At 37.6% G+C, this 13,519-nt stretch overlaps 1 long non-coding RNA gene across 1 annotated transcript in view; it reads left to right on the top strand.

Annotated features, from left to right (window-relative positions):
* The window catches only part of LOC114137123 (uncharacterized), a 46,216-nt gene extending 41,673 nt beyond the window's left edge, over positions 1 to 4,543 (top strand). Inside the window, exons 4-5 of the long non-coding RNA XR_003593949.1 lie at positions 1,352 to 1,425; positions 4,431 to 4,543. This is a non-coding gene — a long non-coding RNA (uncharacterized LOC114137123). The remainder of the gene's footprint in view (positions 1 to 1,351; positions 1,426 to 4,430) is intronic.
* The last annotated feature ends 8,976 nt before the right edge of the window (positions 4,544 to 13,519 follow it).

Raw genomic sequence — 13,519 nt, forward strand, 5'->3', positions numbered from 1 at the left:
AAAACAAAGGCGCTAGCCTGCCCCTAGCAGGAAAAATGGCTGTTCGTCTTATACCAAAGACAAAAGGGAAATCCTACAAATGGTATCCTACTAACTTTCCCATTTTATCCATTTTTGCCCAGCCTTTTTCTTGTATTTAATCCATCAAGTTTATTTGTATCACATATTTCTGCAAAAAGGGAGTGGAAGGTACTTTACGTCATAAAAACACAAAAATAGAAACATTATTAAGCCATGAATTGAGAAAGCAGTGACAAACATTACATTTTGTCAAGTGCCATGATCAAAATCATCAATACACATCAAATAAGTTGATCAATGTTTTATTCATAATGATTCAAAATCCAATCTAACCAAGTTGGTTTTTAGCCTTGACTTGAAGGACGTCATTGTTTCAGCTTTTTTGCAGTTTTTGGGACGTTTATTCCAGATTGTTGCATAATTCTCCACCTGATTATTTCATTATCTTGCTAATAAAGCAACAAACAGCTTCTGCTGCTCAACAAGTTTAAAATCATTCCATAAACGGCAGCATCCACTACATCTTCCACAACTAAAAATGATCATTGGTTTCTAATTCAATTTGCAGTTGTTCTATTGTATTTTTTTTCATATTCAGAAGTAATTATTATATTTTGAGTTGGAATTTGCATTAAAAAAGTGAACACATGTCTAAATAAGTACATTTTGTTTAAAACCCCCGAGAAATCTGTGATCGTTTGCATGCAGGAAAACATTTTGGACCGTGTTGCGTTTCTATTTTGCCGTACAACTTCTGCTGATTTAGAAAACGACCACATACAGTATTATATTAGTTACAGATGAGCGAGGAAGCTCCCCTAATGCTGTTATGATCACTCCGAAGCGAGTACCACAACATTCAAGCGGGCCAAAAAACTGACGCTCTGCCAATTGGCAAACGGTTAGAGGTCAAGTGAGAAATTACAAGCGTTTGCATTGCAGGTGCTGGAAAAGCAGACAGCAGCAGGTGGTCTCATCACGTTGTTGTGCTCTACTGTTGCTTGTAGCAAGTCATGTGGAAAAGTGGAGAGGAGCACTTAGGGTTGTCTCTGCCTGATTAATAAGGACACAGAGAGGCAAATATGTGCACACAGTCACCGGGTAATGAGCCGCAAATGTGATTAGGTCTTTACGCCACACCTGCTTCCAATTGAGCTTAGAGCTCAGCAACCCTATGGAAAAACCACAGCACACACACACACACACACACACACACTCCCAGTGATAAACAACAAAATATACTCATAAGGAAATACTCAAAAATACTGAAAAATACTCATAAGGATGGCGATACATTGAGATTTTCTGCTTCTGTTTTTGTTTCTGCCAGGGAGGAAGGAGGATGTCAATAATATGTTTGTTATTGAAAGGCAGGAAGTGAGGAAAGGGGAAAAGGATGAAAAGGTAAGAATGTATCAATGGGAAAAGAAAGGTACACCTTTCTACATTCAATGCTGCACCTGGTTTCATGAAACAAACCCACTGAGCTCCTGGCAGGGCCCTGCCTGCCTGCTGGTGATGAATATTACAAAAAAGCATAAAAAAAGATTTCTGATAACCTCTTCTGATGAAGGCTTGCAATTCCAATGCAACAGCCCATCGCTATTAATGTAGTTATTCTAGGAATATGATATCTAGACTTTTAAATGTGGAAAAGAGAATAGATGAATTGAAAAGACACAAGGCTATTAGAAAGCCAAAGCTCTGTGAAAGTTTCAGGGTTCCATATTTTTTTCAAACTCACTTTTATTTTATTTTTTCTAAGCTTTTGTTACATTCTGAGAATCAGTGATGTCAGTAACGCGTTACCGACGTCAGACCACTTTTTTCAGTAACGAGTAATCTAACGCGTTGCTATTTCATATCCAGTAGTCAGACTACAGTTACTTATCAAAATCATTTTGCGTTACTATTTTCTTTTGGAATTTAATTTTATTTCCTCTACGCGTCTTGTCGAGTGACCGACGTCTCTATGCGACAGAAATGTAAGCAATGGAGGGAAGAAGGACAAGGCCAAGTCCGATTATTATAAGTGACTGTGGGCTTTTTTTTTTTTTTTTTAAAGTCGCTAGCAAATGTAATGAGTCGCGTGTTGCACTTTTTGGGCTCGTTTTTGAACGTGAAGTTGCTCATTTGGGCTTGGAAATAAGCAGAAATAAACCCCAGAATGTGTCTGATCTCCAGTTAGTTTTAGTCAGGCTCTCCCTGTCCATCATTTCCCGGATGATCCGTCCCGCTGTGTCTTTGTTAATGTCAAGTTAATATATTACCTGTCAATTACGTCGAGCTATCCAGAACATTGGAAACATCGAGACTAATATAATAACGAACAGCGCAATAAACGTGAAAACAACCACGAATGAACGAGTCCGTAAAGTTGTGCAACTAAATGCCATTATAATTAATAATATCCTACAAAATCACAAATCTGTGCAGCAGCCATCTGAATTGTGGAGCCGCAGGAGGAACGCTGTGCGCTGCGCTCTGACACCAAACGCAGGGCCGTAACGCACAACCTGGAGGCTGACTGGGGGAGGGGGGCAAAAATCCTTCTTAGAGTTTTCCAGACAATAGTGGAGCACACAAAAACATGCACAAATTACTAACGTTTTTTTTTTTGTACTGTAACCATTAAAAAAATCTCCCCTTCAGTTCAACCTTATAAGTGGAGACACATTGTTGATGTTACCATTATAAAATAGCTTACAATTAAGTATTGGCAAAGATCAATGTAATTTTCACAGCGTTGTTGTTAGCAGCTGCTGAAAGTAACTAAAAAAGTTACTTTTAATGTAACTTAGTAACTTTCCAAAACAGTAATCTAACTCAGTTACTTTTTCAAAGTAACTATGCCATCACTGCTGAAGATTTTAAAAGGGGAGCTATTATACTAAACTTTTTATATTTTCATTTGGGTCTCAACTGCTTCTAAAAACAGCCCAAGCTTTTAGGCAATACGTTTATGTTTTTAGGTGTCACGAAAACCTACCAATTGTTAAGTCATAATCAGCGGTCACTGTGCTGTTACCTAACAGCCCCAGCTGAGCTCCAGCATTTTGGTCAGCTAGTTTTTGTTTTGTTGTTGACTTACCATCCAGAAACCACTTGCTGCATTCTTGTTGATTGTGCAGGAGGCTCCACTTCTGCTTTTCAAAGATGTACAGTTGTACAATTGCGGATTTGTTTGCAGCCATTTTCACGTGCGAGTGTAAATGTTGAGTTGGGCAGCTTAGATTTGTACCTCTTGATTTTTATAGTTTGTCATGTGTACAGCTGTTTGTAAACCATATTTTTATTTTAATAAGCTTTATAGATTGTTATGTTGTTACCTAACAACGGCAGCGGAACCCAGCCCCGTTACCCAGCAACCCAAGTGGAGCTCCAGCAGGTTTGGTCAGCTGGGTGTACAATGGCTGCTGGAAAAGAAAGGTGTTTTGTTGCTGATTTACCATCCAGAAACCACTTGCTGCATTCCTGCTGGTTGTACAGGAGGCTCCACTATTGCTTTTCAATGGTGTAAATTATATAATTGCGCATGATGATGATCTGTTTGCAATCATTTTTACGTGTGCCTGAGCTCTAATTAGGCAGAACGACAACTGCTAGCAGAAACATTGAGTGCCAACAATAGTTGACTTCCTTAAAACCTTGCTAGCAGTAGCATTAGTTAAAATGCTAACAACCATTAGCAACAGAACTTGTTATTAGTGGCAATAGCTGCTGGCAACAAAAAGCTCAAACAACTACTAAATGCTACCAAAACAAACCTCCGCAAATAGAATGCTAGTATTTTAAGCTAGCATCCATAAGATTTAAAACATATTCATCTAAAAATATTAACAATATTTTGTCCAACAAAACAACTTGGAAGTGGTTTGTAATAGCAAACCCATGGAAACCTGTATATGACATAAACTTTATCAATCAAAAATAATGGGGCAGAAATTGGAACTCAGCATGTACAGGATGCGAAGTAACTAACAAAAGTAACTGGTTATATCCATAACCACAAAAGCCTAATGCATCAATTATGAAGAAAAGGTGAGGTTTAGAAAGCTTATTTAAAGGAATTTAACATGAGGTTGGCTGGATTCATTCATAATACTTGATATAAGTAATACAAAATACTGGTTTTTAATTTCAGGATGGTACAAAACAGAAAATGTTATATTTTTGGGGTCTGAATCTACATTAAAATGCTGTATAGACAATAAAAACATGACAAAAAGTTTGGTAGTAACCATTTACTGTTACTTAAGTGTTAAGATGGACCATCAGGATAGTGGAAAAAACATGTAATATGTCATGAAGCTAATAACTGCTTTGCTTTCTTATCATTTTTCTAAATGTTACATTATAACCTTTCTCTCTGACGTTGGAACGTTTTCTTTGACTTCACCTGTCTCTAGCGTCTATTCAGACGGGACGAGGACACACTTCGAGGACAACATATTCAGTCGCTCTCCAGCAGAGACCCACATTTTGAGGAGGCGAATTGCAAATAAAAAGAGACTGGACATGATTATAAATGCTCTCTCCATTTTTCTAGCACAGTTTTTTTTTTGTGATTGGACAATTTTGCACCTTTTTTCCCCCCTTTTTGTTAGTTTGTTTTGGTTGATATTAAGTATTCACCTAAGGTTCTATGCTTGTTCCAAGTTTCAATAATAAGTTTTGGAGGGTTTTGTTTTTAGAACAACACGCGCTTCGACTTCTCCCTTCGCGCAATCAAATCTGAATTCCGCTTGGCCACAAAAAACAGGTCATTAAAGACAATTATATCAGCAGGATCGCAAAGTTTACAGCATTTCTTCAGCCAGCTATAATGGCCGTCTCAGCTGCGGCCGGCCAACAATCCCGTCTACTTTCTCTCCTGTTGCTTAGCTTTAACCTCGTTCCAGCGCTGCAAATGCAAATTAAAAGGTAATGTCCTCTCTGCTGGGCAATCAAGGCTTTTCATGACTAAACAACTTCTGCTCCATGCAACCAAAAGGAACTTATTTTTCAGTCCCAGTTGGACACAAAGACAGCGATTCAGTACAACTGCTATGTGCGGAGCTGAATCTTTAAGTAACTGGAGTTCAACCTCATCTATATTTCATGTCATCTACCACTTGCCAATGTCAGGACTCAATAATAGATGAGAGGTTTCAGAGTTATTATACACTTCATATCTGCTAACATGTCTCTTTCTACTTTACCTAAACAGCTACCCTTCAGTGTTCGCTTTGTTTTTTAATTCTGCTGGTTTAAGTTTTGGGGGGAAACACGGAAACAGTGCGTTAATGAAGCAGCTTTAATGTTTTTGATGTTGAGCCAACAAACACGCCTGTATTGAGTTGTAGTTGTGCTCACACCTAGGGCACGTTCATCGAACCAGCTGAACCTGGAGCTCCAGGAGTCTAGCAAAGATTTTTCAGTTGTTGTTTGAGAGAAAAAGGAGAAAATTACAGATGTTCTCTGCTCTGGTTTAATTATATGATAATTTGATGATAGTTTTGCTGCTTTATATAACACGACTGAACAGGAAATTAACAGCCAGATGGAGAACAGGCAGACTTATGTTCAAATCATAAAAGAAACCAAGGACTAAACATAACCATGTCGATCCATATGGAGGTATATGTGTTGTGTAGTTATGTTATTTGTCAGGATTTCCATATGGACAGCGACTCTGTGCTGATGAAATTAGGCATCTTGACAGTTTATTGGTGATACGTTTGTGTAAGTGTAGTCAAGCGACAGCAAAATATAAAACGTTAGCTGTGTGGTAGAGAAAATAAAGAAGAAAAGGAAAGGAGGGTTGGTAGCCAGTTACTATAAAGACAGAACAAAACCCAAAAGTACCCTGGCAGCAAAGAGACACTGTAAGACATAGAAGTGCAGAACTAGAGGTAATTTCTGTTGAAGGAAAAGTAGACAATCAAATCACAAGAACTGGGCCAAAGGTAGTTATTTTTAGAAATGAAAACAAAGCGTGAAGCTTTATCAAAAACTACATTCATTAAGAGACACAGCTAAGCCATGACATACCAGCTTTATCTACAAAACTTGTCAAAATAAAACTAAAGTTCACAAACAGCTGTACATAAACACATGACATAAAGTATTAAAATCAAGTGTGTTAAAAATTCAAACTGCTGCTGGCCACGCCCACAAATCAGCGTTTATAGTCAAAAATTAATGGTGCAAACAGATGCACAATTACACATCCGTGTATATTTGAAAAGCAGAAGTGGAACCTTCTGCACAACCAGCAATAATGCATTGAGTGGCTTTTGGATGGCAAGTCAACAACAAAACACTTGTCTTTGCCAGCAGCTATTGTACAGCGCATAAAACCAGCTGACCCAACGTGCTGGATCTCTGTTGGGTTGCTGGGTAACGGGCTGCTCTCACTTGGGGTTGCTAGGTAACGGCGAAGTGCCCAAATGTGACTTAAAAATTGGGAGGTCTTCGAAACGGCTAATTTTCCAGACACCAAATTTATTGTGTACTGGGTGTTTTTAGAAGCGGTAGAAACCCAAATGTAAGTACAAAAGCATTCAAAATATGAGTTTTGAATGCTTTAACGGCAGAAATGTTCAGATAAAAGTTCCATCTAATTCAACAAGAGCAGTATACTTTCTATAAAAGTTAACAACAATGTACAATTATAATAAGATATTCCTGATATTCCTCTGGGCAGAACCATTATGGTCAGACAGGAAAAACAAACGAACGATGTGAATGTACAGTTAAACACACAAGCTCTTAGTCAGTGGTCCTTTCTGTTTAAAGGTGTAAAGTTGTCAGGTTCACATCACTGAACAAGTGAAGATGCCAAATAATGAGACAGTGTGGATAAAAAGTTGTTAGAGATTAATTTTGACCTTACAAAAATGGAAAATTAAGCTAAAATGTAGCTTATTATAAACAGCTAAACAAAATTTTTGTCCATTTTTAACACTAACTTTATCTGATAAATGTTACAGTAATATAAAATATGATCTCTTCTTGCTCTAAAAACAACAGAAAACTGCCTCAGTACAGTAATCCTTTAAAGAAAAGCAAATGAAATAGCTTGATTAATTATGCTTGGAGGATTTAAACGGGCTTGTAGAAACCGTGAAGCTGCTGGGACAAAGAAAGAAACGACTTACAGTGACATCACCTCCGTCGCGCCTGCAGCCTTCTAGAGAAACAGCGGTTTGTGTCCATGCACGACTGGCAGCTGCTGTGCAGAAATTGGCCACCACTGGAGCCAAAAGCAACCCAAATAAAGGAAACCCGGGCGCTCCAGCGCAGAACATCTGATACTTCCTGCTTTTAATTCCAGCAATGATTTCTGGAAGAGATGCAGCTAATCCGTGGAATAGCAATAAGGAGAGTATTTGTTGGACGTTTCTGTTTAATGCAGCTTTGTTTCACACAAACCAAACTGCAAGCTAATCAGCGGTTAGCCCAGCAGGACGGTTGAAGTCAGCGGGTTTTCTCACATGGCATGCAGAATAATAGAGACTGCAGAGTTTCCAGCTTACCTGCAAACCACTGGTGTCTGCCAGGGTGACAGATGGTTTACTCAAGGTTATTCAAAACTCCACTCCTGACTTCTCCACTTCACAAAACATGATTTTCTGTAACTATTCAAGGTTGACAGGTGTAGATATGATATGATGAGAAGCTGTATATAAAAAAAATCTGTTTAAATTAGAAGATGAACACACTGAAATGATATAAGAAGTATCTTTTATGCTTATAGTCCTAAATAAAGGCTGCCATTAGACGTCTCTTAGGAGGCAAATGCGACCCAAATCCGCTTATTTTGGCCATATGCAAGACACAACTTTCTGTTTTTACTACCAGCCTGTAAACCAACCCCTCATTTTAGGAAATAAAATGTTTTTTTTTAAAAAAAGAATTGAATTTTATGTTTCTTTCTTGCAAGGTATAGAGTGGTTAAACTGAAAATCAGCAAAATTAGACATTTTTAATCCAATTAATTGATTAATCATCAGAATAAATGTTAGAATATTTGATTGCTAAAATAATTGTTATTTCATGCCTTCGTTTAAATTAGTTTCTACTGATTCTGTAATGCTCAACCTACTGTATATTTGGGGTCTCTAATTTCTTCTATTTTAATCAGTAATATATATTCCTCTAAGCAGATTTGGACAATAGATTCACCATTTATGTTATTTCATAAAATACCATTAAAATCCCTTAGAAGTTTTGTTTCTAATCTGATTTAACTTAAAAATACACAGACAGAAAACATGAATGTTTCAAAATTACTAACGCGGATCGATTCATCCGTCTGAAATCTGAAGCTGTGACATTTTAAACAACTCAATTAAAAATCACCAGCTATGATTGATGCTGACTGACTTCTCCTTAAAAATCCAGACAAATCAGCAATAAGAAACCAGATGCTTATTCACAGAATCTCAATAAATGATTAAGCCAGATATGCCGGTCATCGACGCCTCACCCTGTAATGTCGGTTTTTATGGGCGTCAGTGAAAGAGGCTCTAATATCCCACACATGAGTAGTGTAACCATTACATGAACATAAAGGCCAACAAATCAGGATGTAAATCAGAAAGTATAGCAGAGTGTTGGCAGTGCAACGTGGATTAAATCAGACCTTCCTCTGGCTTAAAGAGGGAGCTGGGACTCCATATTTAAACAGAACGTGTTAGGAATATGCTTAAAGATGAAAAATTATTACTTTACAAGCTCGGATTGTACATTTGGACAATCTGGAACACATTGAAAATCATTTTTAAAAAAGCACAAAAAGGCCATCTTGTAGAGCAGCAGCCAACTGAAGTCTTCATTTTAATTCTGACATTATGTTTAGCCGTTTTTGAGTAATTATTGTCCTTAAATGTAACAGATTGTCAAACAAGTTTTTATATTAATTAACACTGACGAGTACAAAAGGCAGTTTTTCAAACAATGTTTTCATTCATGTTGGAAAACAGCTATCCAAACCATGAATGAACTGTTTAAAGGTGACCTATTATGCTTCCTTGAACAGGTTAGGATAGGTCTGTGGTCTATACAAAACATGTTCATTAAATTTTTTGCACAAAATCATTCTTAAATATTGAGATTTCAGGCAGAATGAGATGTTTTAGGGCATCTTGTCACTTTAAATCTAAATAAGCTGCTGCTGGCCATGCCCCGTAAACTCAACGTTTACACTCACACATGAAAATGGCTGCAAACAGATTTAAACAACCAAACGTGTGAAAAGCAGAAGTGGAGCTTTCTGCACAATGAGCAAGAAAACAGCAAGTGGTTTCCGAATTGTAAGTGAAAATCAAACCAGTTGTCTTTTTCAAGCAGCCATTTTACAGCACATACAGTGGTAAAACATTTATTTATTTACTTATTTATTTTAGCGTTATTGTTAGCCTTGGAATTAAATTTAGCTCAATGCACATTTTAAATGTTCAGTTCAATCACAGTAAATGTCTAAATGTTTAAAATCAGCTGACAGAATGTAATGGAACTCGGCTTTGGGTTGCTAGGTAACTGGGCCGGGCTTGGCTGGGGTTGCTAGGTAACGGGGCTGGGCTTGGCTGGGGTTGCTAGGTGACTGCGCAGTGCCTGTGGAATGTAACTATTGAATTGTATCATTTCCCAGACACGTAAACATTAACTTATTGGGTGTTTTTTAAGCACTTCGATTATTTCTAGAAGCATTTAAGATCCAAATGGAAGTATAAAAACATCGCCTATAAGTTGAACTTCTAGTTCACCAAATAAAAAGTGTCTCTAAAATGTCCTAAAAACACATCGTACTAATGTGCATTTCTAACAGTTTTAAGTTAAAAGAAGAAAAATTATGTCTAGATAAATGCGTTTTATGTGATAGTTTTATCTCCTCAGCTACATTTCTGTGTCATGTAGATGATAATTTAATTAGGATGGGATGTTACTTTAGGTATTTTTAGGGAAACTCAACAATATATGACATTCTTACAGAACAATTCCAGTTTAGACGAAAGACAGATCCATGGGCGGAGGGAACAGACAGTGACCTCTTTCTGCATCGGTTTACCCTTCGTCTTCAGCCTGCAGTTACTCCCTGGAGGTAAAGCAGTTTCTCAGGGAAAGAGCCAAAGTCCTGAGTTATCGTGCCTTTGGATCATGGATGAAGGCGCCGATTGATTCGTTATCCTTGTGCATGAGTCCCCTGAGGTTGAGATGGATACTTGTCTGAGCATCGGCAGTTTAATAGGCAAACATTCAAGGTCACAAGCAGCAATAAGAGAGCGAAAAGTGCTGCAGTTTAGCTTGATTAGCAGCTGAAATTAAGCAGAATATAAATTTATTGTATATATATAAAGTGCAAATGTTTTTAGTTGATTTTACTGACCAAGTTTCTGCACAAAAACAAGGAATTTGATTTTCACTCACTGTAAAAACACAAAATCTTGCAAAGTATTATTATTAGCTTTTAGTGTATATATCTCAGTACACTTGATAAAAGACTAAATTAATTTATAAGTAAGTTTCCAGTGAGATGTAGGAGCTTGTTTTAAGTCACTAATTCCTTAATTTTGATTTTAAAAAGTACGAGTCCCACTAGTATTTTGGTCTAGTTTCTAGTGTAAATATTTTAGTACATTTAAATACGACAAACCTAATTTACAAGTAACTTTTCAGTGAGTTTTAGGAACCATTATGGATATAAAAAATGGAGGAGCAAATGTTTGCAACAAAACGTGGAAATTTCCAACAGTCCAAAATTTGTGAGGAAAACTTAGAAACATTCTAGAGTTTTCTAGAGTTTGAAAAGTCAAAATTTTCCAGTAAAAAACTCAGAAATTTTAAATTTAATCTCAGGAATTAAAAAAAAAATCTGCATGTTCTCCACATTTGTTATGAAAGAAATCATCTGCCAGTTGAAGTAGAACTTTTTCATCAATATTGAGGAATTATCTACTTAAAACAAGATCCTACATGTTGCTGAAAAGTCACTTTAAAGTTAGTTTTGTCTTATTTTAAATGTACAAAGATATTTCACTAGAAACTAGACCAGATAATTAGTAAGATTTAGTGTTTCTGCAGTGCACAAACACAAATATTTTGGAAAGATTTAGAAGAAATTTGACGTCAGTGGTTCCAATCTTTCAAAATGTGAAACAAATCGAAGCGGTATGATCACTTCTGAGGAGCGTCTGTCCCCCACAGCTTAACCTGGTAATTTTCACGTCGAGCTGAATGTCCTTTTATGCTCTTGATCAAAATTCGTTTCCAAAAGCTCTCCGCGGTTTGAGTTTCAGCTCCCGTGCCAAACGAACGGCGGGCTGGATGGATGGGGGTAGATCCATTTTCTAGTTCAAGGAGGTTCAAATACGGAGAGGAAACGAGAGGCTTATCTGATCAGAAGTGAGGCCTTTGAAGAGAACTGCTGACAGGATCATTAAATTGTAGCACACTGAGGCAGTAATGTAGTACAGTTCTGCTGCTTTTGTTCACCTATTGGTAGCATAACAGATGAGGAGAGCCCTGCCGGTTAACATGCTCCGCTTGCAGTTTTTGGTTATTTAAAGCCTTGTGATCAGTGTGTTCTCTGGATGGATTTGATGGAAAATTCATGCCATGAATACTTAACGTCCTCCAAAGCCCTGCTGCGGCAAAATATCTTAGTCCGAGTTAACGCGGCTTCCTGTCAAAATGACCACTTTCTGTTCCCCCGTCTGGAGACCGCTGCTGCTGCTTACTGGAGGATCAGGACGTTTAAGGGGAAAAGAGACGCTACAGGAATCAATGCGTTATCGACTGCCATCTCACGCCGATTTACAGAAATTTGTTTAGATGCTTGTATTTAATCAGGGTGTTTGGTTATTTCTCTCACTAACAACTTCCTGGGAAACTTGGCAACATTAAGCCGTACACAGCGTCGTCTCTCCTGTGACTTCCAGTTTAAGGAGCAACACTCTGAAAACTGCTGATTCAGTTGAATCTAACGTTAGAGGGATGTGAGAATGAGATGCTGTACTTCCATTACACCTTTTTTTCACAAAATCATTCTTAGATATTGAAATTTTACTTAGAATGGGCTGTTTTAGGGCTTTAAATCAAAATAATCTGCTGCTCGCCACGCCCCCCAACTCAACTTTTACACTCACACGTGAAAATAGCAGCAAACATGCACAATTATACAACCATATAAAAGCATTAGTAGAGCCTCTTGCACAACTAACTAACAAGAATGCAACAGGTGGTTTCTGGATGGTAAGTCAACAACAAAACACTTGTCTTTTTCAGCAGCCATTGTAAATCAATCAACCAATCAAGCTTATTTGTATACTAAATTTTAGCAACAAGGCAGTTCAAAGTGGTTTATATCATAAAAACCTAAAAATAAAAAGTCGGTAATTGAGAAATCAGTAACAAACATCACATTATGTTGAGTGTATCATCAAAATCATCGACACACATCAAATTTGTTGGACAATGTTCCATTTATTATGGTTCAGAGGCAGCTCTAAACAGGTGTGTTTGTTGTCTTCATTTAAAGGAACTCAGTGTTTCGGCTGTTTTGCAGTTTTCTGGATGTTTATTCCAGATTTGTGACGCATAGAAGCTGAATTCTGCTGTAAAAACCAACTTGAGCTCAGCTGGGGTTGCTAGGTAACGAAATGTGACTGAACATCCGGGAAGTTTTTGAAAACCACAAATGGAACTTTGGTAATTTTTCTTCTACTGAACAATAAACCAAACAAAACCAGAGAATCTGGACTGAATAATTATTGGACAGTTCAATCAAAGCACATCTCAGCTTTCAAAAAGTGCTGGAACTCTGCTACAGTTGCTAGGTAACGGGCAGAGCTCGGCTGGGGTTGCTAGGTAAAGGATGTGACTTAACATTTGGGAGGTTTTGAAATGGCTCATTTTCCATTAAACCTGTTGGATAGATTGTATTTTAGTAAATTATTAAATATTCGTTGTATCATGCAGCCTTGTAGTTACATTTAGATAATGTTAAATTATATGCTTTTACTCTTTTCCTTCTATTTTAAGTGATGTTTCTGTGTGTTAAATAAGTTTGATTCTTTCCTAAAGGCCTCCTTTGTGAGAGAGAGGTGTCAGCTATTCTTAGCATTTGTTACCCTGCAGGAATCTCTGGGAGATAGAGGTGTTAGTTGTTCCCAGCTGAGTTTTACAGTCCTGCAAAGAACTCTGCTTTGTTCTTCGTTGCTTTGAAGCTATACAACGTGTCCCATTCGACGCCGTGCCTGGAGCAAGAAGGATTTAGATTGTAGATAACATGTGTTTAGTTAGTGATTATCATTTAGCGCTGCAACGATGTGTTTAATTATCCCCTCCACCCTTTTAGAGTTGCAGCGCCCCGTGTGGCAGGGTTCCTAAAATCAATAAAACAGAGGAGCGGGAGATGTGTTTTTCAGAGCGGTTGGAGATTTGTAACTGAAAGCATATCTCTGTCTGCTCTCCTCGCGAGAACAAAGAATTTAACTCTCTTGTCTTTTGACAA

Source organism: Xiphophorus couchianus, chromosome 21, assembly GCF_001444195.1.
Source record: "Xiphophorus couchianus chromosome 21, X_couchianus-1.0, whole genome shotgun sequence".
Lineage (NCBI taxonomy): Eukaryota > Metazoa > Chordata > Actinopteri > Cyprinodontiformes > Poeciliidae > Xiphophorus > Xiphophorus couchianus.